Below are 24,215 nucleotides of genomic sequence, written 5' to 3' on the forward strand. Positions count from 1 at the left end.
TTACTGAGCATAAGGAAGCCGCCATTTGTTTACATTTAAACTCTTAGTAGAACAGTGATTTAAGTCAATTTGTGCGCCAACACCAACTTCAGGGTCTTTTTGCCAAGTGGGACCAAAAGTAAACGTTCCCTTTTGTGCACCAAAAAATGTGTCTTCTTACACGTTGACCGCGAAATGAGAACGAATTGATTGAATGAGAAATATATCTCTAATGAAATTCGAGAAATAAGTTTAAATGAAATGCAGCAAAAATTGTGTGTAATTTAATAGTCTGTACAAGGAAGTTATCTGCTGTCCATATCGGATTTTTTTATTATGCTGAACTAAGAAATGCGTATTTAATGAGATAAATATTCTTATGTTAAAAAAGTTCGCAAAATATGCTTATAGGGCAGTTCTGTTTCGACGCGTTTAAAGATTGTGTACTCCTTCACCATCGTTTCTATTCTTTACCTTTAACATCTGGTATTTACGATTTTTCCTGCCGAATTTCCATTTTTTGATGAATGCGTGTGCTTTGTATAATCCTATTAATTCTTTTCCTTTCATCTCAAAATGATATTAATTCTAAGTGTTGAGTATACAAGCATTAGGTTTTCTGTGTTAAAAATCGTTTAATGAAAAAAGTGTATATACATACAGAGTGATTCAAAATGAATATAGTGATTATAAACGGATGTAAGTATTTAATTAAAAATATTATCTATAAGAATTATGCAAAATGTAGAAGGAAGTTTAAAGTTTTGTTTACTTGCTTTATATGTAAATGTTCTGTGTGACTCGCCTTGGTAACACTGACAATACCTAAGCCAGGGCTTCTTAAACCTTTTCAGTCGCGACCCATTTTTATCATTGAAATTACTTTTGTGACCCCAGATATTAAATAAAAATATAAAAATAAATATCGTGTCGTGTAAATAATTTACTTCTTTGGTAAACAATATACATCTAAAAAGAAGTAGTTTTAGAATTTACTTTAAGCAAACAAAAATTAAAATTTCCCTAACCTATTAACCCTAACTCACTACCCCTAACCTTGACCTATTAACGCTATTTTCCTTGATTAATATACGATTAATGACAATAGCTACTTTTTCAATACTAAAATTTACTTTTGGTTTTGGTATGTTTGCGATTAAAGACTTTTCTTAGCAGATTTTTTAAACAAGGGGATTGAATTTTAAAACACTAATTTAAACTCTGACTAAAAATTGTTTTCATTCATGGCTTTAAATTGAATTTGTGTTCCTTGGAGATGGAACATGGAAAATTTTCTTATTATAAATTATACATATGTAATATATTCAGTATGTAATATGCTATATATATATATATATATAATATACAGCAGTGTAGCTAGGCCAAAGCGTGGAAAGCAAGTGCGTAATGTTCAGGGTGAAATCTCAAAACAGACTGAGTTAGTTTTGGTTTTCAAAGCATTTGATTGGACAGTTAATATTGCTGTAAAATTACTATTGGCTGTTTTAGTTTCATTTACATCATCAGAATTACGTAAGAATCATATGACAGATTTTTCTCGAAATGACGCAGAGGTTACTATTTTTAAAATAGAGAAGGGAAATTAATTTACGCTGCTAATTTAATCTTTTACATATTCTTTATTTTTCTTACATATATGTATATTTATTTATATAAAATCGGTGCAGCCGATTGCTGCTATAAAAAGGGAGGTGCAAAACTAAAACGTACCTACGTACGTACAGACGTCAAGAAAAATACTCTCTGAATCCATTTTGCAACAGTTTTGGACAAAAACAGTCCTTTATTCTACTTACGTACAGATATCGCGGAAAAACATCGTTCAGATGGTTTCGAGAGTGGTTGAAATGGATATTTTCGCAGAAATATAATACCCGGAATTTTCCACGATTAAAATATTTTCTTTATTTCGTAGAAGAAAATAAAAAGGCTGTAAGTTAGACAGACTTTACAAATTAAAGAAAGAGATGTATAACTGATTTTTTTTTTTTTTTTTTTTTTTTTTTTTTTTGGATAATAAGGAAAATTAGTTTTCCGTTTATGTAGTGCACAAATGCTTCCCAGTCAGCAGACGAGAAAAGAACGTGCAGAGAGTTCGATCAATTTATGGCGTATCTGTTCCTTGGCTTTAGAATGCCGAACCATTAAAAAAGGCAATTTAAAAAGTATAATGCAAAATCTGGGAGAAATCCATTATCAGTTTGAATACTCGCTTTTTATTTTCTTTCGATAAAAACTACATAATCACGTTTCAATTCCCGACAAATTGGGCCTTTAAAAGGGCAAGTCTAACGAGAAAATGATGCCGTGTCTACCGATTTGATTAATGGCAAATTACTTTCAAATTCTCTTGCAACTGGCTCCCTTCCTCTTCGCTTTCGCTGCAACGAATGAGTTAAAATGAGCAAAGATTCAAGCGAATTAGCATATCCCCCCCTCTCAGGACTCTCAGCAGAATCAAATCTGAGGTTAATACGATTTAATTAATCGAAATCGGACTATGATGCCTCGTACTCTTGTGTTTAGTTGCTGGAGAATTGGATAATGTAGCCATTGCCAGGATCTGCATACTCTAGTTGGGCAAACGGGTTATTATTGCTGTGGCCGGCGAATTCATCTGTTGTATTACATATTCAATACAAGGCTTAATTTGATTTAATTTATTCGATTTGTGGTCACAATCTGTGAGACATTTAACTGTGGCCAGTGTATTAATTACATTTCTGCACAAATTGTGTTTCAGATGTTGTGAAATATCTCTAAAATGGATACCCTCGATTGCTTTCTAATTTAGCCTAAATTCTAGGATGAGGTAAACAGATTACCAGCAGTATATTTTCAGGACTGATAGGGCTTTAGGAAAGAAAAATACAAGCGTGAAGTTCTCATGCATATTATTTTATATTTTTGAATAAAATTAATTTATGTTACTAGACTATCAGTTAATAAGTTTGCTAGGTGATTTCAGTTACATTAACTCCTTGCAAGTTTTTAACCCAAATGGAGTTTAGTCCAGAAGGACTGTTAGTCTCCAAAGGGCATTTTGCGTCAGTTCACTATAAATGCCCCTTTCACTTTTCAAATTATTGCCATTAAATATTATCACCCTGCATTGTATTTAGAGAAATTAAATAATTAAGAATCTGCATGAATGTATGTATGTTTATCGCATTGTGAAAAAATAACGGTATCTAGAACCTTCAAATTTTTGAATAGCGTAGTCCTCCACCTGAATATGGGCAGGCACCTGGAAACCCGAATTTGTAATTTATTTTATTGCCTATTTGATATTTTGTAAAACTTTAATGAATTTTTGATTAAGAAACTCAACGATTTCAAAGCGAGCATTGGCAACGCTCTAATCAAACAAGTGGAGCTCTAGCGTATGAGATTGGAAATTCTAAAGATATGCTGTTTTTAAATATTTGAAACCAAAGGGACATTAGCCCAAATGCTCCCGAAACGCGTATGTGTGTGCAAATGAAAAAAAAAAAGGGGGGGGGAGGCTTTTTGGGCGTAAAATCCGAAAGCTTTCAGATTTTATTTTTAAATTCTGTGTCATATTGGTATCTATTTTGAGAAAAAAATAACATTACTCTTTCACTAATGAATTTATTTATATTGCGCATTTATAAATTCAGTTTCTAGATTTCCATTCGATAATTAGCAGATAACTATTATTAGTATTTAGCACTTTAATTTCTATGATGTCTATATCAAGAAGTAAAGATACAAATTATAATTAACTACAAGTGTCTATAATATAGCAGCATATTATTTTTACGTTGAAGCAAATTATTTATAAAATCACAAACGTACGAATATTCATTGAAATATATATCTTATAATGGAAATTTTTAAAGTAATTAAATTTAAATAAATTTTTCCTTAATATTCGCAAACAAAAGATTAATAGCAAACTGACTCATGAAAAGCAATTTTTCGTTTATAACTTCATGTTTTATTTGTTTTTTTTAAACTTAATAGCACTTTCCTAAACTCTTTAATACTATCTTATAAAATATATTATGCATTCCCGTTTAATACATTAATACATAACGTTAATACATTTCAGCAGAAATCTATTATGCGTACTTCCATATTAAGTTTGAAATTCTTTTGCTAATTTTGAAGCATTGAATACTTCTGCCTGAAATATATATTTCTGCATCTAAGATAATTTAACTTACGTTTTAACTGATTCGTGTGTATCTTCACGACGCTTCTCTCATAGCGCAGTGTACCTTTATGGCTGCGAAATGAGAAAGAAATATTTAATTATAACTGAATTAGGACTTAATTCCAATAATAAAAAATGCCCAAGCCCCGTGAAAGGCCAACGGGAAAAACTAAAAAAAATTAATAAATAAGAAACTAAATATTGAATAATAAGCTATTAAATAAAACGTAAATAAATAAATAAAAATATTCATAAAATAATTGAACTAATGACAAATAGTTAAATAATGAATTAAAATGTAGAATATTATCCGGTTAGAATTAGGATTTTTACTTAGCATGACGTACTAAAGCGGTTCTCCGGATGAATTTAAGCCCTGATTGGCTAGTATAACGGGCAAGACAGCTTCACGGCAAAGCACTAATGTTCAGCTCCCGACTCGGTCGATCGCTCTCAAGGTAATCTCTGAACTCAAGACACACTACTACGCATACAGGCAGGATATATATAGCTTTAACCTACGTCCGAGAATCTTCCAGAGAAAACCGCTAAGAATGAGTTCTAGAATATTCTCTCTCCGTCTAGCCTGTCGCCAAATGGGCGATTTCGCCCTAAATCTGGCAACCCTACCTTTTCCAGCCACTTTCTGGCAACCCTAAACCTACTCTATGGGGAAGCTGTCTCACCGCAGCTCAGCACTTTGCAACAATATGAAACAGTCTTATTTGCAAGAGGCATTCGTTAAGGCCATTTTAAATTATGCATGTTTTTAAATACAACTTGAGTTCTGGCTTAATGTTGTGTGGCTTACTAACTTAGTTACTAAGTCTCACTGAGGGATTTAGCGTTATATTTGCTGGCAGTTTTCAGGTTTTAAAACAAAAATAATGTATCACTAATAGAAACTCAATGTCTAATGTTGCACCCTTTCAAAATCTGTAAAAGTGACGTCTAACCAATATGAGATGTTCACTAAATGGCGCCGAAGTTAATTAAATTATCTTAATAGCTATACATGTGACATCAGCATCTTAAGATCGTATCACACATTCAAAACATTTCGGAAGAACAATTCTTTACAACACTTCTTATACTTTGTTACACAATATGAAACAGCCAGTCTCTGCGGATCATTTTGGGGGTAACGATGTAAAAGGAAAATCAGTTCTCCAATGAAAATGATGATTGATGATGTTAGGTTCTATGCTTAAAGCTGAATGGTTGTTGAAAAAGAACAACTTCGAATTTTTTTGCAAAGAAAGGAAAAACTTATGTTTCTTTCTTTCAATGGTAAATCAGGTAGGGAAATTGTTTGAGCCAATTCATAAGGTTTATTTTAATTTTATAACAATTATTTTTAATCCTTCAAGTTCTTGTTTTCCACTTACAACTCTCTACCAGTATGAGTTTTTAGTTCAGCGTTACATGTAAATGAGGTAGAAGGAGTATTAAAGGAACGTTCAGCTTAGCCTAGGAGTCCTTAGTGGCGCATGTTTGCCGTAGTACTTCGTTATAAAGCCAACTACGCTCGGTCGTATTGTACGTGCCTGTTGATAATTTAATTAGTTGCCTTAATTAGTCCCTTAATTAGTTTCCAACTAATTAAGGGCCAACTACGTTAGGTAATTGTGTCTATCTTCGACTAAGCCAGTTTAGTTTAGTATTAGATTACTTTATTATTTTTTTATCTTGATTTAAAACTCAAGTGGAGGCTTTCCTGTAAGCCTGGGAAGGATCCAACTGTTATTATTTCGTTGAGTGAATAAAAGGGTATTTTACCCCTTCTCTGGACTTTATCGTTATAAACTTGAATTCAGCGGTAAGTCGCTGAGGAGTTCAATATGTTCTTCTTACATTCAGCATAGATGAAACATTAGGAACATTATAAGTTGCTTGTCTAAAATAAATGGATGTGTGATACCAGCCTTAGAGAAAATTCTCAAAGTGGTCATTTCAATATTATTTACTTTGTTGCGCTTTACCTCCTGATGTCCACTGCATCTTAAGAATCAGATTTACATGCTTGTGGACAAGGCTATGATAAAGGAGAAAGGGAGTAGATGAGCAAAATAAAGCAAATTAATTAAATTTAAAAACTTGCAAATATAATTAAGCGCAAAGCCATTTTGTGCTAAAATATGCCTATGTTTAAGAACATTCGGTAACTAAAATAAACTTTGAATAAATTATCCAAACCTCAGTTGGTGTTCAGGATTGGTAGATAACCTAACGAACTCCTAAGGAATATTCCCAGGTTTCCAAAATAAAATTTCATCCCAATCAAATAGAACAAAATTTAAAATAATTTTGTCACATAACATATCATAACATAAGAAAATAGTTTTAAAATTTGAAATATTAGTCAAAAATGCTCCGAGCATTTTTCTATATCAAAGAAAAATGTATATCCTCCATCCTCTCCGATTCTAATTTCAAAAATTATATATGTAGTTTGTACAGAACAAATACACCAAATGTAGATTTATATTTGACTGAGTAAGCGGAAACGTGTCGAGGTGAGGATTAAGGCCTCAGGGCTGACAGCTGCCAAACTAATGAGTTTTCTGGAATGCCAGCAGACACAATCGAAATTACATTGCATCTCGTATCGAATTCCAATATATAGATCTACGCGTCCTTATTTCTGAATTACATCGTATCTATAACAGCAACGGCAATATTTCATGAGAAAATCGGCTACAGATTACTGTAGCATAAATGAATGCCGCAACACTTTTCCAACAAAGAAGTATTATTCTCTTCTAAAACTTTGTAATGATTTGCTTGATGCCGAATGTTTGAGTTAGTTTGAGTATGTGCCAATAGATGTTGTAAAGAATTAAAAACCAATCGGGGTAGAAGGTACTGAAAACTCATAGCATTTATTATATGCATAATAAATGCTAAAATGGTAATGGTGTGATGTTCTTTCTTTGAGTCTCTTATGAATCCATACATTTTGATATATGAATCTCATTCTTCGTAGCTTAGAAACTTGGCGGGGAAACTCGTAGAAAATAAAATTTAACGTGCTATGTCGTAGAGTCTTTTTTTTTTTTTTTTTCTTTTTTTACAAACAGGGAGACGTCGTGAAAAATGAACAATGCCCTTGCCGGGACTCGAACCACCATGGACCTCTCGAATACGCGTCCTGGGTGCTGACCTCTACAGGACGTAAGCATGCTAAGAAGGCGAGAGAAATACTTATATACTCCCCCTTTTAATTAGAGGACCTAAGACTGGGGATTAGAGGACCTAATCGCCAAGTCCTGGTGGTGGAGAAATATCATCCACCACCTTTTTTAGTTCGGGCGCCACTGTAGACGCATTAGGTTTCTTTTGGCAAGCAGAAAGACGTGAAAAATTAACAATGCCCTCGCCGGGACTCGAAACGCGGATCTCTCGAATACGCTTCGAGCATGCTGACCACTACACCACGAAGGCATGTTAAGAAGACGGGAGAAATACCTTATAATATTTTAAATATCATTTTATAGTAATTTTTGCTTGTTATTAACAACTCAAAAATCATGTTGATATTTGCTTGAGCTTGAAGTGAACTTCTCAGCATGGACTTCAAGAAAAATCTACGGCTTTAGGAAATTTCATTTGTAATAAAACTGAGTTTTAAAGAGGTTTATGAAATTTAATGAAAAGTAATTTATTGCCACGGATTGATACGAATATTAATGCTAATTTTTCAGAATATTTCAAGTTTTTACTGATTTTTCTTTTTGTCTCCCTTTTTATCCCAAAGGGCCAATTAGCCCAGAAGAGCTATTAATTATGTCTAGGTATTTTGCATTGGTTCACTATAAAACGGCGTTTCACTTTTCAATTGTTGCCACCCAACATTACAGCAGTGCATTATATTTAAAGAAATTAAATAATGAAGAATCTGCATGACTGTACGTATGTTTCTCGCACTGTGGGAAAAACGGTACCCAGAGACATCAAATTTTGAATAGCGTAGTCTTCCACTCGAATGTCTGTGGATAATTGAGTTGAGGTAAATCTGATATTTCTAGCCTAAGGTAACATTTCTCTCGTGGAATCGTTAATATTTTCCCCAAGAAAAAAACACATATAAATGCCACATATGACTAGGCATACGATTATACAGGCCTATTCTTCATTATTTCATTTGAAATGACTGATGCTTTATCGCGGCTTTGTAAAATTCCGAGAAATCCTGCTGAAAATATATGGTTTAACACGTTCACTTTGATCATAAGTGTTCAGGCTTGGTATGGTTCAGACGGAATGGTAATGCTGAAGACAGGAAAAAAATGCTACGTGATATCATGAACTGATATTTTTCAGGCGGTAATACGATTTGATGAATACAGAACCATTTAAAAATTAAAAAATTTTCCTCGCAGATAATTAACTAGTAATAATTATTGGAGAGATTATATTGGTAACATCAGTAGTTTTCAGCTTTATTTTTTCCACGGAAACATTTCACTTATTTATTCCTTCAAATCAATACGTAAATGACAACAAAATTAAGATAAAAGAACACTGCGGGGGGGGGGAGACAGTTCTATATCTTCCGTTCTACTGGGCCGATTGCAGAAATTCAAATTGCGTTTTCCATGTCCTTAAAGCGCTACTTAGGATATATATTAGATTTATATATAGCTTTGTTCTAACATAAGTATTTTGACACAAAATCGGACTTTTTCTGAAATAACATACCTTTTATTCCATATTTCCATTCTACGACTCAAATTATGCCCAGATATTAAATATTGTAATTTTTGGTGAGAAATTTATGGAGAAATTTAAAAATTTATCTTGGCGAATTTTTTTTAGTTTGCGCCAACAACAATTCCCTTTGCGAACTTCTTAATTTATACATTGACTACCAATTCAAAATCAATAGTTGGTAGAGCCTCCACGAGAGGTAATTACAGCGTGGACCCTGCGGGGCATACTTTCCACAAGTTTTTGTATGACAGCTAGTGGTAATTTCTTCCACTCGACTGGGAGAAGACATAGAAGTTCCTTCACCGATTTTGTACGGGTAGTGCACCCCTGAATTCGGCGATGCAACTCGTCCCAGGGGTTCTCGATAGGGTTCAGGTCTGGACTGTGGGCAGGCCAGTCCATTCGATGAACTCCATTGGCACCATACCAAGCCTTGGTTAACGTCGAAACATGACAACTGGCATTGCCATCCTGAAAGTAACAGGGGTCCAACCCTTAAAACTGCCACAACATAGGAAGTACATTGTCATCCAAAATAGTGTAGTAGGCATCGGAGTTGAGCTTACCATGGATGGGGACCAAGGGTCCCAGCCCATACCAGGAGAAACACCCCCAGACCATAATTCCACCTCCGCCGAACTTGACTGTTGGCACTATGCATTCTGGCAGGAGACGTTCTCCAGGTAGACGCCAGACCCAGACCCTGCCATCCGAACGGCAAAGGGTGAACCTTGATTCGTCTCTCCAAAGAACCCGTTTCCACTGATCTACGGTCCAATTTCGATGTGCTTTGCACCACATTAACCGAGCAGCGCGGTTGGACTTTGTGATCAAAGAGCAGCACGACCATGAAAACCAAGCAGATGTTCTTCCTTACGGATGGTATTCATTGAAACAATACTCCCGGATGCCTGCTGAAACTCCTCGCGGATGAGGGTCATCGGTTGGGTGCGGTTCTTCCGAATTTCTCTGGACAGCATTCCGACAATCACCGCTCAGCTTCCACTTCTTAATCACATAGGACACTGTCGATTTTGGGTACTTCAGATCACTAGATATGTCCCTTAAGGATCGGCCACATTTGTGATACCCGATAATTATACCTTTCTCGAAATCAGAGAGCTCCGAACTTCGAGGCATCTTGCATGCGGCTAAAGCCGATGCTGTTTCCTACACGATATATACCGGCGGAGTCCGTGACGTACCTTAGGACCACAGATATCGTCATTTGCATAGGTGTCCAAATACTTATTGGTAGTCAGTGTAGTATCCTATTTTCCTTTCCTTTTTCTTCATTGTCCATAAACGGGGAAAAAGTCACCATTCATACTTTCAAATACTTTAAACAAAGTGCGTAAATCTCATTTTCGTTATTATCGCTTAAAATAAGTACGCGAAATTTAAAAATGCGCCAAAATGTAAATTCACGTATATCTTAAGAAATTTTGAATAAAAACTCTAAACTTTTTGAAGGTATGCTAAGAAATACATCTACTTTAAGGAGATATCAAAACTTTTATAGGTTATAATTCAATTTGTTTTTGAAAACTTTATATAAAAATTATTTAAAACTACAAATTTAAAAAATAAATCAGAAAAAATAGGCGAATTTTATTTGGAATGAACCTAAATTTCGAAATAGGAAAGAAAGAATCAAATAGGTTTAATAAAAAATAGACATTAATAAATATATATCAAATTCACTTAACACTGAGGAGCTAAAATATTGAAAGCTAATTTTTTAAAAACTACTCGTGCGATTTTTACAAAACTTGGCAGTTTGGCATAATTTGAGTCGTAGAATCGAAATATGGAAAAAGAAATGCATGTCATTAAAGAAAAAGTCGGATTTTATGTCAAAACACATGTATTAGAACAAAGTCGCGCATTAGAGATAAGAAAAACGCAATTTGAATTTCGTCAATCGCCCCACTAGAACGAGAGTTATAAAACTGTGCCCCCCCTTTGTTTTTGGCGCAGTGCAATGAAATAAGAGATTAAAAAGAATGAAGACATTTTTTTTTTTTGCTTTTATCTGAGATCAGTATGGAGGGAAAAAAAGTGTAATCAAAGCAAAAAGTATCGAGAAGAAAAACTTCAGCGATGTAAAATCTTAATAAAAAAGGCATTTCACCGTTTAAAAAACTTTAAAAACTTTGGTCTTTGTCTCTTTGTCTGAGAAAAAAGGAACTTAATGAACTTGCATGAGAGAAATGCAAATGAGCTTGTAATAAGAATCAAAACAATAGTTTTCAATCTGTTTTATTTGTTGGAATTTTTTCAATAGCATTTTAGCGGGAAAATAGAAGAAAAAAATGAGTTTAATTTGAACGTAATGCTATATTTCTTAATGCTACGTAGAGATAAAGTAACTTTAATAAGCGTCATAACAGTCACTGAAGAAACATTACACTCGTGTGCAGTATTAATAAACTTTCCAAATTATGTCGAATTTCTGAAAATTTGATGAACAGATTTTTAATTGAATTTGGATAAATATACATTTATAACAGAGAAAGAGATGTACCGTTCAAAATTCATTTTATGTAAGCATGATAGACAGTAAATCTAATAGAGCAGGAATGTGCAAAGTCCTCATTGTGACATCGAACTGGAGTCTGGTATGGGGTATGGTAGCGTCTCGCAGCCAGACAAGTCGCTCAGTGTGACGGTATACTGGATAGAAGCCAGTTGAGAAGTCCCTGTGGCAGTCGATCACACTCCTGCAGCAAAGCACTTTTCAACTCCAGGTTGGTTATTGGAAGACTCAGTGTTGGAAACACTTGTTGAGAGGCGCCCGAGTTTTGGCATTCCATTGCATCGAAACGATGTTAGCTTTCAAGTCATGAAGTAGGTTAATCCAATAACCAGTATCGTTATTTTCAGTAATAACTGCGGGTGTTAAACCAACACAGCTTTCTTTGACAGAAGATGACTCCAAAGGGGGGATAACATCCATCTGTAGAATCTCGTCGGCTTTGGACTTTCTCGTCTTCGTCAGAGAGCTCATGATGAGCAACCTTCACTCACGAGGATGTTTATATATCTTGTTGGTTATTGGAAGTGGATGGCGAGATGAAATTGCTCTCCAAGAACGTCCCAGACATGCTGTATAAGGTTAAGGTCAGGAGATCTGCCTGTACAATCCATGCTGCGAATATCCTCACCTTCCAGGTAATCGTTGACAAGCTGAGCTCTATTTAGACTAACAATGGGGTCCAGTAACAGGAACGCAGAATCAACTGCACTCTCGAAACGTCAAACTTTTAAAGGCTGCTCTTTGTACCTCATGGCAGTCAAAGAGCCTTTGTCAAATACATGCAAAGGTGTGCCGTCCAAGTTAATGCCTGCCCAAACTGTTACACCTTCACCACCGTAATGATCCTTTTTCCTGATTATCCATTTTTTCTGATGACCATCACCAACGTAATGATTCTTTTCCCTGATGATTCTTCTTCCTGATGAGTCTTCTTCCTGATGACCCTAACCATCGTAATCTTTTCCCCTGATGAGGCAGTAGATCCCACTCCTGCAGCAACACAGTTTTCAACTCCAGGATGGCTATCGGAAGAGGATGACGAGATGAAATTGTCGAGCAAAATAAAGGCCAGATAAGAACGTTTAAGCCGGATAAGGGGGTTGGTGTGTGTGTATATACATTTAAGATATAAGAAAATACTATAGCTGCTTTGAAAAAGAATGGCGATCTCAAAATTAACGATTCTAGATTTGGTGCTCTTCCCCTAAATTCATCTGTTCTCCCAAATTCGAGATCCTTCTATGTTATGTAACAATCTAAGATTAACCAATCATAGACTGTCTCTACAATTACATCAGACTTAGTATAAATGCTCTCGGCACAATAAACGACGTCATTCTCCCACTTTCCTTAGCTTCCGCCACGCCAACATCCATGCTGCTTTGCTTCCCCGTCTAAAATGCCTACATCTTATTTTGGGGGAAAATGTACATAAAGATTCATCATATTTAATTATGATTGAATAAGTGTCTGCCAAACTAGTTGGATATATGTGAAATAAAGATTGGTGATTTTCCTGTATCCAGTTTCATCATCTTCACCTCCTTCTGCCACTCTGCTACGTCTAAATCTGCCACTCTTATTGCCCGCTGGCTTTATGCGGCGAAAACTGTAATCTTAATCGTAATAATATTTTTTTTTTATATTTCAATTTTTAATGAAGATATTTTGAAATTTTATTATTTTTGCCTTGCCGCGAAATGAGAACTTAATTAATTGAATGAGAATATATCTCTAATGAAATTTGAGGACATAAGTGTTTCATATTAACAGAAAATACTGTCGCCAATCTGTTTCGGGCATAGGAGAATGTTTACGAGTAGCGCATGCGCATTGGGTAAGCAGCCTTGAATCGTCTGTGAAAAACTGTTTATTTTTATTTGTTTAATTTCTTTTATGCATCGTTTTAGATTTATTATAGTATTTGAATAGAACATATGGTAGCGATTAGATAATCAATCCTTCAGATGATATAATTTGTACGAAATAAAAAGAAAGTATTGTAATCGCGAAAATTTTCAGGCATCATATTTCAACGAAAATATCCATGTTGACCACTATCGAATGCAATTTAACGATGTTTTTGCGTGACATCTGTACTTAAGGACAAAATAAAAGACCTCTTTTCCCCAAAATATTATAAAACTGATTTAAAATGAATTCTGAAGTGAATTTTTCGTGGCGTCTGTACGTACGTACGTATCTCGAATAATTCAAAAAACGAGAAACCTCAGAACATTGAAATTTTGCATATAGGACCGCTATGACATGTAGATGCGCACCTCATATTTTGGTTCCAATCGGCCACACCAAACGTTATAAACTAACGGCTCAGTGATCTCAGTTTCTTTACTCTTATATGTTTGTAAGTTGTGCATTTTTTGCTTTAGAAATGATTGAATTATGTTGTTCTTATCTTCCGGTTAAGATTTTTTAGTAACTCTACATGCTATATTTGTGGAGTTATCAACAATTTAAAAGTTGTTTAAGTGCACCTAAGCCTTGCTATGGCGGACAGGTTTGTTTACATTTCAAACTTGGCAAAATAGCGGATTTGTTGCCAATCTAAAGAAACTATAAGCTTCGCAACAACAAAGATAACGCCTTTTTACTTCCTTGTACGAAGTAAAAAGGAAGTATTGTAATCGCGAAAAGTTTCAGGCAACATATTTCAACGAAAATATCCATTTTGACCGCTATCGAATGCAATTTAACGATGTTTTTGCGTGATATCTGTACGTAAGGACAGAATAAAAGACTTTTCCTCCAAAAAAATTATAAAACTGCTTTAAAATTAATTCTGAAGAGAATTTTTCGTGGCGTCTATACGAACGTATGTACGTACGTACGTATCTCGCATAACTCAAAAATGAGTAGCCTCAGAACGTTGAAATTTTGTATATAGGACTGCTATAACATGTAGATGTGCACCTCGTATTTTGGTTGCAATCGGCCTCACCAAACGTATATAAATATATTTATATATATATCCACTCTGTTACCCTGCTCAGTGATCTCAGTTTCTTTATTCTTATATGTTTGTAAATTGTATATTTTTTGCTTTAAAAATGATTGAATTATGTTGTTTTTATCTTCCGGTTAAGGTTTTTATGCCTTTCGTAATTCTGGAAGCAAATTTGTACAGTTATCAACAATTTAAATGCTGTTTAAGTGCGGTTAAGTTTTAAATAACATGGCAGACATATTTGTTTACATTTGAAACAGCAGAATTGTAGATTTGTTGCCAATCTAGAGAGACTAAGCTTCGCAACATAAAAATAACGCCTTCATTTATTATTGCGAATTAAATCATGCTTAATCCTTTCTGGAATTTTTTCGAGGAAATAAGTGTTTAAGATTTACTTCGTAATTTTTAATGCAGATATTTTGAGTTTTTATGTATTTTTGCCTTCTCGCGAAGTGAGAACTGAATTAATTGAATGAGAAATACTAAATCGTCTGTGAAAAACTGTTTCTTTTCTGTTTTGTTTGCTTAATTTCTTTCGTACAACGTTTTAGCTTTATTATAGTATTTGAATAGAACATGTGGCAACGATAAGATAATTCTTCAAATGATATAAATTTTGTGCATTCAGAGTGTCGTTATAGTAAACAAATATAGTGAATTTTAAAGAGTGCATTTATTCTATTGTGGTTTATGCGCTGTCGACGAAGTAGATTTAATTCAATCCAATCAATTTAAATGAAATTCAAGAAAAAAATGCGTATAATTTAATATTCTGTACAAGGAAGTCATGTGGTGTAGACATCAGATTTTTTTATTATTGCGAATTAAAAATCATGTTTAATCAATTCTGGAATTCATTGGAGGAAATAAGTGTTTCAGATTTACTTCGTAATTTTTAATATAGATATTTTGAGTTTTTATGTATTTTTGCCTTGCCGGGAAATGAGAACTGAATTAATTGAATGAGAAATACTGAATCGTCTGTGAAAAACTGTTTCTTTTTTGTTTTGTTTTTTTAATTTCTTTTATACATCGTTTTAGATTTATTATATAGTATTTGAATAGACCATATGGGAGCGATTAGATAATCCTTCAGATGATATAATTTATGTGCATTCTGAGTTATAAAATGAATGAGATGTAACGTTGTTAAGTGAACCTAGCCAGAGTATCGCTATGGTAAATAAATATAGTGAATTTTAAAAAGCGCTTTTATTCAATTGAGGTTTATGCGCTATCGACGAAGTAGATTTAATTCAATTCAATAAGTTTAAATGAAATTCAGTAAAAAATGCGTATAATTTAATATTGCGTACAAGGAAGTCATGTGGTGTACACATCAGATTTTTTATTTAAATGAACCAGATTAAAAAGTAGAGAAAATATTTTTCATAACTGCGTTTATTGATTTTCAGTCACTTGATTTACTACTCAGTAACAAAAAGGTTATATAAAATTGAATAAATTCATTAAGATAAATACTACCATTTAATATCATGATATTAAATAGTAATTATAATTTATGATATTAAATGATAATTATAATATTATGATATTAGATGATAATGATTAAATGAAAGTATGAAATAAATTAAAATTCGAAATTCGAGCTCTGAGATGCCCTTGTTCGGGTGGAGGACTACTTGTATTAAAAATTCGGTGGCTGAAGATGTCGTTCGTTCGCTTTTCCACAATACGAGGAATATGTATACACATATACAGATTTTTCATTATATAATTAAAAAAAAATAATATATGGGTATAGCATTTGGTGGCAACAATTTGAAAAGTCATTTGACCAAGTTTCGAGACTAACAGTATCTCTGGCGCTAAAAAAAAAAAAAAAAAAAAAAAGGGACATCGCAGACACAAGTTACTAAAAAAGACTGTAATTAAATAATTTTAATTTTATAATTGTTTATAATTTTTATTATTTACATAACTCTCCTATGAAGTATTTCAGTAACATTTATTTCTGAACGTATGATAATCATGACACCTCAAATCATGTGATTCTTGCATTTCAGAACCAAGGAAATTTTAAAAATACTGTAACGAATTTTGTATATAGGTAATTAGTTTTAGTGCAATTTTATGTAAAATTATAGCATCTCTTGCATAATGTAACATGACGGGCTTAAAAAATCAAAGCTCTACCGGAAAATTAAGATTAAAATAATTTATTTAATATTGAAGTAAATGGCTGTAATGTTAAATTGGCGAAATATCGCCAAGCTGGAGATGGTTTGGCGACTAGTTCTTGTTTCCATATTCGGCAAGAAACGGCCAAAAGTCGGCAAACTGGTAATCACTTCCCGACATTTCGATCTGTTCCTGAGTAACTGAAAAATTGTAATTGATACCTATATTTAACTGTAACAGTATTTGGCCGCTATATGTAACTGTAACCGTATATGCCTTCCAGTCATTTGGAGAAAGGAAAAGTAGGGAAATTTTTCGGGTTTGGGGGGGGGAACTATTAAAGGCTGGAGAAAGCATCAGTTCTCAGTTTTTACAGGCCTGACTTCGGAATACTGAGAGATCTCCATGACAGCTTCGCCTTTTAGATGCGCTTTGCATTGCCTTGTGTTTAATATTCTTAATAGTTTGAAATGTAACTACTGATTGTGCTCTGTGATACCGACAAGAGCTGTACGATTGCTTTTGTGAAAGTTCCAGAACTGTAAAGTGTTCCTTTTGGGAAAATAAATTTTATCAAATTTTAATCCCTTTTAATTCCCTAATCAATCCATTACGAACTCGTACCCAAGCAACAACACGTTTACTCAAAACTTCATTTATCGGATTGTGCGAGTATTGCAGCCCACGAACGGTATTTTTTCTCTATTATCTTAAAAATGGTGGCAAACTTAAGACATTATAGTTGATTTATCATTAGTGTGTTTGTTAATATTTACGCAGCATTTCGTCATTTATGTTTTCCCTGTCAACGTATTTAACAATGCCCAACTCGGTCTGAATGCCACAGGAACCACCTAGAATTATTATAACACTGCAGTGATCCTGATAATTAGTGGACTGATAAAGCAGTGGCCAATGGGGATTTCTCACGTGTTTGATTTGGCTTATTCCAGATACCCATGTGCAGTTGCTTAATCTTGTCAAATCTGTAATTCAAACGTTGCTACCTCTAGTATATATACACCAAATTAATTAATTATTTGTCTGCGAATTCAGCTAGAGAAAGGAATTTAATTTTTGTGTTTTATAGTTCTTGTCTACCTAGATAGAGGAAAATATAACTATTGTGAGGGAAAAGTATTTTTCATTTAATTTTTCTGGCGTGCTCTCATTTGGGTGCGCAAGTATCTGGCTCTTATTCTCTTCCATTAATGGATTTGTACTACACATTTTCTAAATTGCCTTAATTAATAAGCTACTGTTTTTCTAATTTTTCTAATTCTTTTAAGTTCTATTTCAAGTAAGGTACAGTAAATTAGAAATGTTGGAAAATGTTTAATTGCAATAAATCATGTAATGTATTTCTTCAATAAAGCCTCTTTTTTATTCCTTTATCTTCACAACGAAATTAGATTAACTTTAAGAAGGCATTTTTACTATTTAATGATGCATTAATTGTATTTCATAAATCTTATTGTTTAAACTGTAAAAATTAACTGTAATTAAGAATTGACAAAAAAACCCTCAGCATTCATGACTGTCTTATTCAATCCTAAACAACATGTGGCCAAGTAGCGGTTGCCATTTGACATTGCACAGAAATTTTAATTTATCTTTCAAAGAATCTTTTCACATTCTTGTACGAAGTAAAGAAAATATTACAATCGCGAAAAATTTCGGGGATCGTATTTTGATGAAAATATCCATTTTGACCTCTCTGGATTGCATTTGAAAGATTTTTTTGCGTTACATCTGTACGTAGACAGAATAAAAGACTCTTTTTCTCAAATTGTGAAACGGATTTAAAATGGATTTTTTTCTTGACGTCTGTACGTACGTATGTACGAACGTATGTGTGTATCTCGCGTAACTCAAAAAAGAATAGCCTCAGAACATTGAAATTTTGTATATGGGACTGCTATAATATGCAGATATGCACTTCCCTTTTTGGTTGCAATCGGCTGCACCAAAAGTATATCTATATATATATATATATCCAAGCTAAGGTTTTTATTCTTATATGTTGGTAAATTGTGCCTTTTTTTTTTTTTTTTTTTTTGCTCTAAAAGTGATTGAATAACGTTCCTCTTATGTTCCGGTTAAGCTTTTTATGCGTTTGGTTAATCTGCATGCAATAGCTGTAGAATTATCAACAATTAAAAGTTGCTTAAGCTCCATTAAGCCTAACGACACCTCCATTTGTTTGCATTTAAAACTTAATAGCATAGTGAATTAAGTCAGTTTCTGCAGCATGTTCAGTATCTTTTTACCGAGGGGGCCACAAATTTTGTGCACCGTAAATTCTGTTTTTCTGCCTAATTAATTTAAACTCTTGCAAACAAATTTAACTGTTTTTAGATCTATTTGGTATTTTAGGTTTATCTATATTTTATAATTTTTAAATAAAATGTTTTGAAATTTTTGAGTATTTTTTTCTTGCCGAAGTGAGAACTGATTGAGAAATATATCGCCAATGAAATTCGAGGAAATAAGTTTAAATGAAGGGCAGCAAAAAATATGCGTAATTGAATAGGGTGTACAAGAAAGTCATGTGGCCTCCACATCAGATTTTTTAACGTACTAAGAGATTTAGAAACGATATACGTACTTTTGATTACAAATTTATTTTATTTTTAATACCTATATTGTAGTTTATTATACAAGCATCTGTAACGTAAATCACGATACATACAATTGATATAAATTGCAACGTATTTAATTTGAAAATTTTTATAAATATTTGCACCATTATTTTAATTAATAAATCAAGTTTCTAACGCCATACGTTATGCATGTCAGGGCAAAAAAATTGCTTAAACTTTACTTAATAAACTTCTTTTTTAATATTATGCACTCCAAAGAATAATTACATTGCTGCAACTAATTCGTAGCACAAAAACATACTTCTTTTTTTCTTTGCTATCAGATCTTAAATTACCTTTTCAAAGTTAAAGAAAAAAATTAGAAAATAATTCCGTATCCAGTTCTGACGTTGATTACGGAATATATTGCATGACGGCATTACATCATTATATTTAAAGAAATCTTGTAACTTGTCGCAGTTCAACTGTTTAAATCAAAAATGCGCATTTTTATTTAAGCGAAAAAACAGTATTGGAAAAAATCACGTGAAAAATACTTCATTGCTATTTTATGCTTTTAACATTTCTATTCAGCATTACTGAAAACGATTCGAATGGCAACGTAATAAATAAGAACTATGTAAACTGCATACGGAGGCTGAAGACTTTCCATGAGAATTATTCATGTGGGTTCAACTAGTAATAATAAATTAGTTTTCCCTCTAAAATTATTTTCCGTTGAACAAATAATTAAGACAAATAGTTACTACGTAACATCTGGCAGATGATTAATTTAAATAATTTGCTTTTCGTAAATGTTACTGAATGCGATCATCTGCAGTTAAATAACTTAAAATATTATATCAACCCTTTACCTTTCTATTCTTTTCCAAAGGAGCCAAAACTTTATATTTTCCGTTTTGTTGCAGGCAACTAGTGTAACAAAACGGATTTTATTTATCTGATTTAAATAGTTGGGAAATCAGCCATTACTGTTTCCGTTTCCTGTTTATGCGACAAAGATATTCCTATTCTTTCGGTTTAGAGATACCTCTATTGATTAGCAATGTTTTCTTCGGAATAGTTACTTTAGGATTTCTCTTGAATTATTTGCTTCGAATTTATGTGAGTACTTTACCGTTTAGTATCTGAGTTCGATTTCCAACTGCGTCTTTTTATTGGGTTTGAATATTTTATGTGCTATTGATTTTTAGATAATAACGGTATCAGAACGGTTCCACGAATAATACTGATACCTAAATGGCGAATTTCGAAACAAAGCGTATTTTGAGGATTTATATGATTTTAATGACAAAATGATTACTTTTCTCTAATTTTCCTCATTTAAAATTGCAGTCAAACTTCGTTTATGCGAAATAAAGTGTTCAGAACGATTTTGGTTAATATATTTGAACAATTTTCGACAGCTAATATTAGAAATAAATAGAGAAGTACGACGTATTTCAAATTATGTACAGCTCTCACAAAAAAGGTAGGGAAAGGGGTGTTGGTGTATTTAATTATGGCAAAGCACACGAGGGCTATCTGCCTAACGGGAGGGATGCCTTCGTGGAGGACTTTCTAAGGGAAACTGGCTCGTATACACGTTACACTTGGGGAAAACCACGAAAACGCCCATGCAGCCAGCCCGTTCGCGGGATTCAAACCTCGGACCGAACTACCAGTGTTCAGCGACTTTACCGCTCGGCCGCTGGTGGGACCTGGGGGGGGAAGGGGACAGTTCTATATCTCCTGTTCTATTCCCGCGCTGATTGACGCTATTTGACTTAAATTTTTCAACGTCTCAAAAGCACAACGTAGAATGTACTTTAGATTTATATGTAGCATTGTTCTAACGTAGGTCCTTTGATACAAAATAGGCATTTTTGGAACGACATACCAATTTTTTTTTAAATTTATTTCAATTCTACTACTCAAAGTATGGCAAAAAAGCCAAAAATTGTAATTTTAGCTTCTCAATGTTAATTGAATTTGGAATATATTAATATCTCTTTTTTTTATTAAACTTATTTGATTCTTTCTTTCACAGTTCGGAATTGAAGTTTAATTTAAATAAAATTCGCAGCTATTTTCTGATTTGTTTTTAAAAGTTGTATTTTTAAGTAAATTATATAAATATTTTGAAAAAGTGTTTGAACTATATAATCTGTAAGGATTATGTTAATTTTATTAACAGTTAAATTTTAAGTTCCTTTCCTGTCAAATTCTTAACTTCAATTTACTACTTCCGGCCAGAACGTAGTTTTGAAATCATTCTGAATACTTAATGAGGAGGAGCGGTATTTAAACCGCGAAGTCTACTTGCAGAGTAGAATCAGAGTTTCTGATTTGCGCGCGTCTGCCTTTTGGCCACTCTCTCTCTCAAAGCTGTTATTACGTTCGGCCGTACTCAGGCCCTTGATAAGCTTCGTAGTCAAATAGAGTTAAAGGGCCAACTCGATTAGAATCTTGATAGCTTCGGCTATATTTCTTTAGTTAATCTTAGTTTTAGTTTATTTCTTAGTCTCTTAAGTTAAAGCCCAAGTGTCGGCTTTTATTGTACACTCCTTTTGTTAAATCTTATTGAAATAATAAAGGGTTAGTTACCCTTCCTTCTTGTTGTTTCTTGTTACACGAACTTAAGCGATTATTCTCCAACTAGTTCTTAAGATTCGTCACTTTGTACAGTAACTGAGAAATACACTATTGAGAATCTTACAAATCTATAAAATTTTTGCCATCATCTTAAAGTAGATGTGTCTACCGGGCAAGATATTAGAGTTTTTAATTTCACATTTCCCAAGACGTACGTGAATTTACATATTGTCGCGTTTTTAAATTTAGTATAGTTGCTATAATCGATAATAACACCAAATATGGTTTACTCACCTTGTTAAAATTATTTGAAATATTGAATGGTGTACCTTTTTTTCCTCTCGTGCACAACGAAAATGAAAGGAAAATAGGTTACCATAAATTAAGAATTTCGCCAAGGAGTTTAGTCTCGGTGCAAACTGAAAGAAGTGAGCCAAGATAAAGTTTTTAATCTTTCGGTAAGTTTCTCACTAAATTTTACAAAATTAAATAATTAGGCATAGTTTGAGTCGTAGAATCATCTGTTTTCTCCCTCGGAACTTCATATGAGCTGAAGCTTAGCAGCTAGCAAGGCCCGGCGATATTTAATATGCCTACTCAGATTCACAGGTGCTGGCCTTACTTGTGCGGCATATGGCCACTTAAAATACTGGCGAGCCGAAAGTCCTTTCGAATGGTTTGGTGGTAGGGAAAGCTGCCCATGAAAACTAGGACAGAGTTGCTCCCCTAAGGTGATGAACTATTCGTGTGCGATCACTACCTACACTTGCAAGAACATGGGCTGTGCTGGTCGAATAGGGGCTAGCGATGCTGGTAGCCGGACTGGAATTTCGGAGAGGGTATACATATTTGTAAAAATATAATGTTTGTGCGGCAACTTAAAGTGTTGACTAGCCGAGTTTCGAGTGGTGATTGGAAAAAAAGAGTGGAAGATTTCCGGATCTGTCTCCCCTCCGAAGCAATCTTCATCAAAACTGTAAAATGTATAGTGCGATGGTACTAAACACCTGTACCAAAGAGCATTATTTGCCTGTAGAACCAATAATGAAATGGTGATGCTGTAAGAACCTGCTGTAAGAACATGGTTTCAGTATACCATCCTTAATCACCTTTAGTCCAAAAATTTAAATAGGAACCTGTGTCTACACGAGCTTCAAATTAGTTACTGTAGTGCAAATTTTGCCCCCCCCCAAAAAAAAGTCAAAAAAAATGTCGAAAAAAAAAAGTCAAACTAAACCCCCCAAAAAAGTCAAAAAACCCCCAAAAAAGTCAAACAAAAGGTAAAAAATCTGAAAGGTTTCAGATTTTAAATGAAGTGCAAAGAGGCTTTTTTTTTTAACATTTTGTGTGTTTTTTTTAACGTTTTTTGTTTCCACTTAAACCATAAAATTCAGTTCCATAGTAATGTCGCAAAATTATTTTAAAACAAGCATATCTTTAGAATTTCCGATACACAGTTCCGCGCGCTGGTAATAGAAAGATTCTTTTTTCCCCTCCCGTAGAGTGTTGCTACGGCTCGCTTTTAAATCGTTGAGTTTGTTACTCAAAAATTCGTTAAAGTTTCACAAGATATGAAATCGATCATAAAACAAATTCCAAATTTCAAATTTGGTTTTCCACATGCCCTTATTCGTAGGAGGATTATGTCATTCAAAATTCGATGGTTTTATGTACCGTTGTTTTATCATAATGCGAGAAATAGACATACATTTATGCAGATTTTTCATTATTTAATTTCTTCAAATAGAATGCAGGACTCTAATATTTGGTGGCAACGGTTTGAAAAGTGGGAAAAAAATCATTTATAGTGATTCAACGCAAAATCGCAAAACGAAAACAATAGTCCTTCAGGGACAAAGTCCCTTTGAACTAAAAATTTCGGAAATTTTTTAAAATTGCAATTTAAAATTTCAGATAGCCCTCTATTAACTGGAAAAAGAGATTATTTTTTTTTTAATTAAAAGATATGAAAAGTCAAACATATGTTCGCCTTTCTTTCTTAAATGATTAAAAACCCCATCAAATCTACCAAATTTCATCATGCATTAACTTGTCAAATAATACCAAACAGTGTATAAAATTTGAAATAACTTTAAAAACAGCAACGAAAGGTAAATGCGTAGATCAAATAAAAAGAAATAATATATATGGGGTAGATTTTCCAAAACTGAGAAATTTCTCAGATTTTTTTTTTTTTTTTTGTCCAAAGGGATTTCAGTCCCGAAGGACTATTGCTTTCGTTTTGGCATTTTGCGTCGGACTCATAAACGTCGGTTCACTTTTCAAACTGTTGCCACAAAATGTTAGAGTCCTGCATTATATTTGAAGAAATTAAATAATGAAAAATCTGCATAAATGATTGTCTATTTCTCGCATTGTGATAAAACAATGGTACATACAGCCATCGAATTTTGAATGACGAAATCCTACTGCGAATATGGGCATCTGAAATCCCAAATTTGGAATTTGTTTTATTATAGATTTTATATTTTGTAA

This window comes from Stegodyphus dumicola, chromosome 1, assembly GCF_044657685.1.
Source record: "Stegodyphus dumicola isolate Sdum_Otavi_A_Nest chromosome 1, ASM4465768v1".
NCBI classification, from domain to species: domain Eukaryota; kingdom Metazoa; phylum Arthropoda; class Arachnida; order Araneae; family Eresidae; genus Stegodyphus; species Stegodyphus dumicola.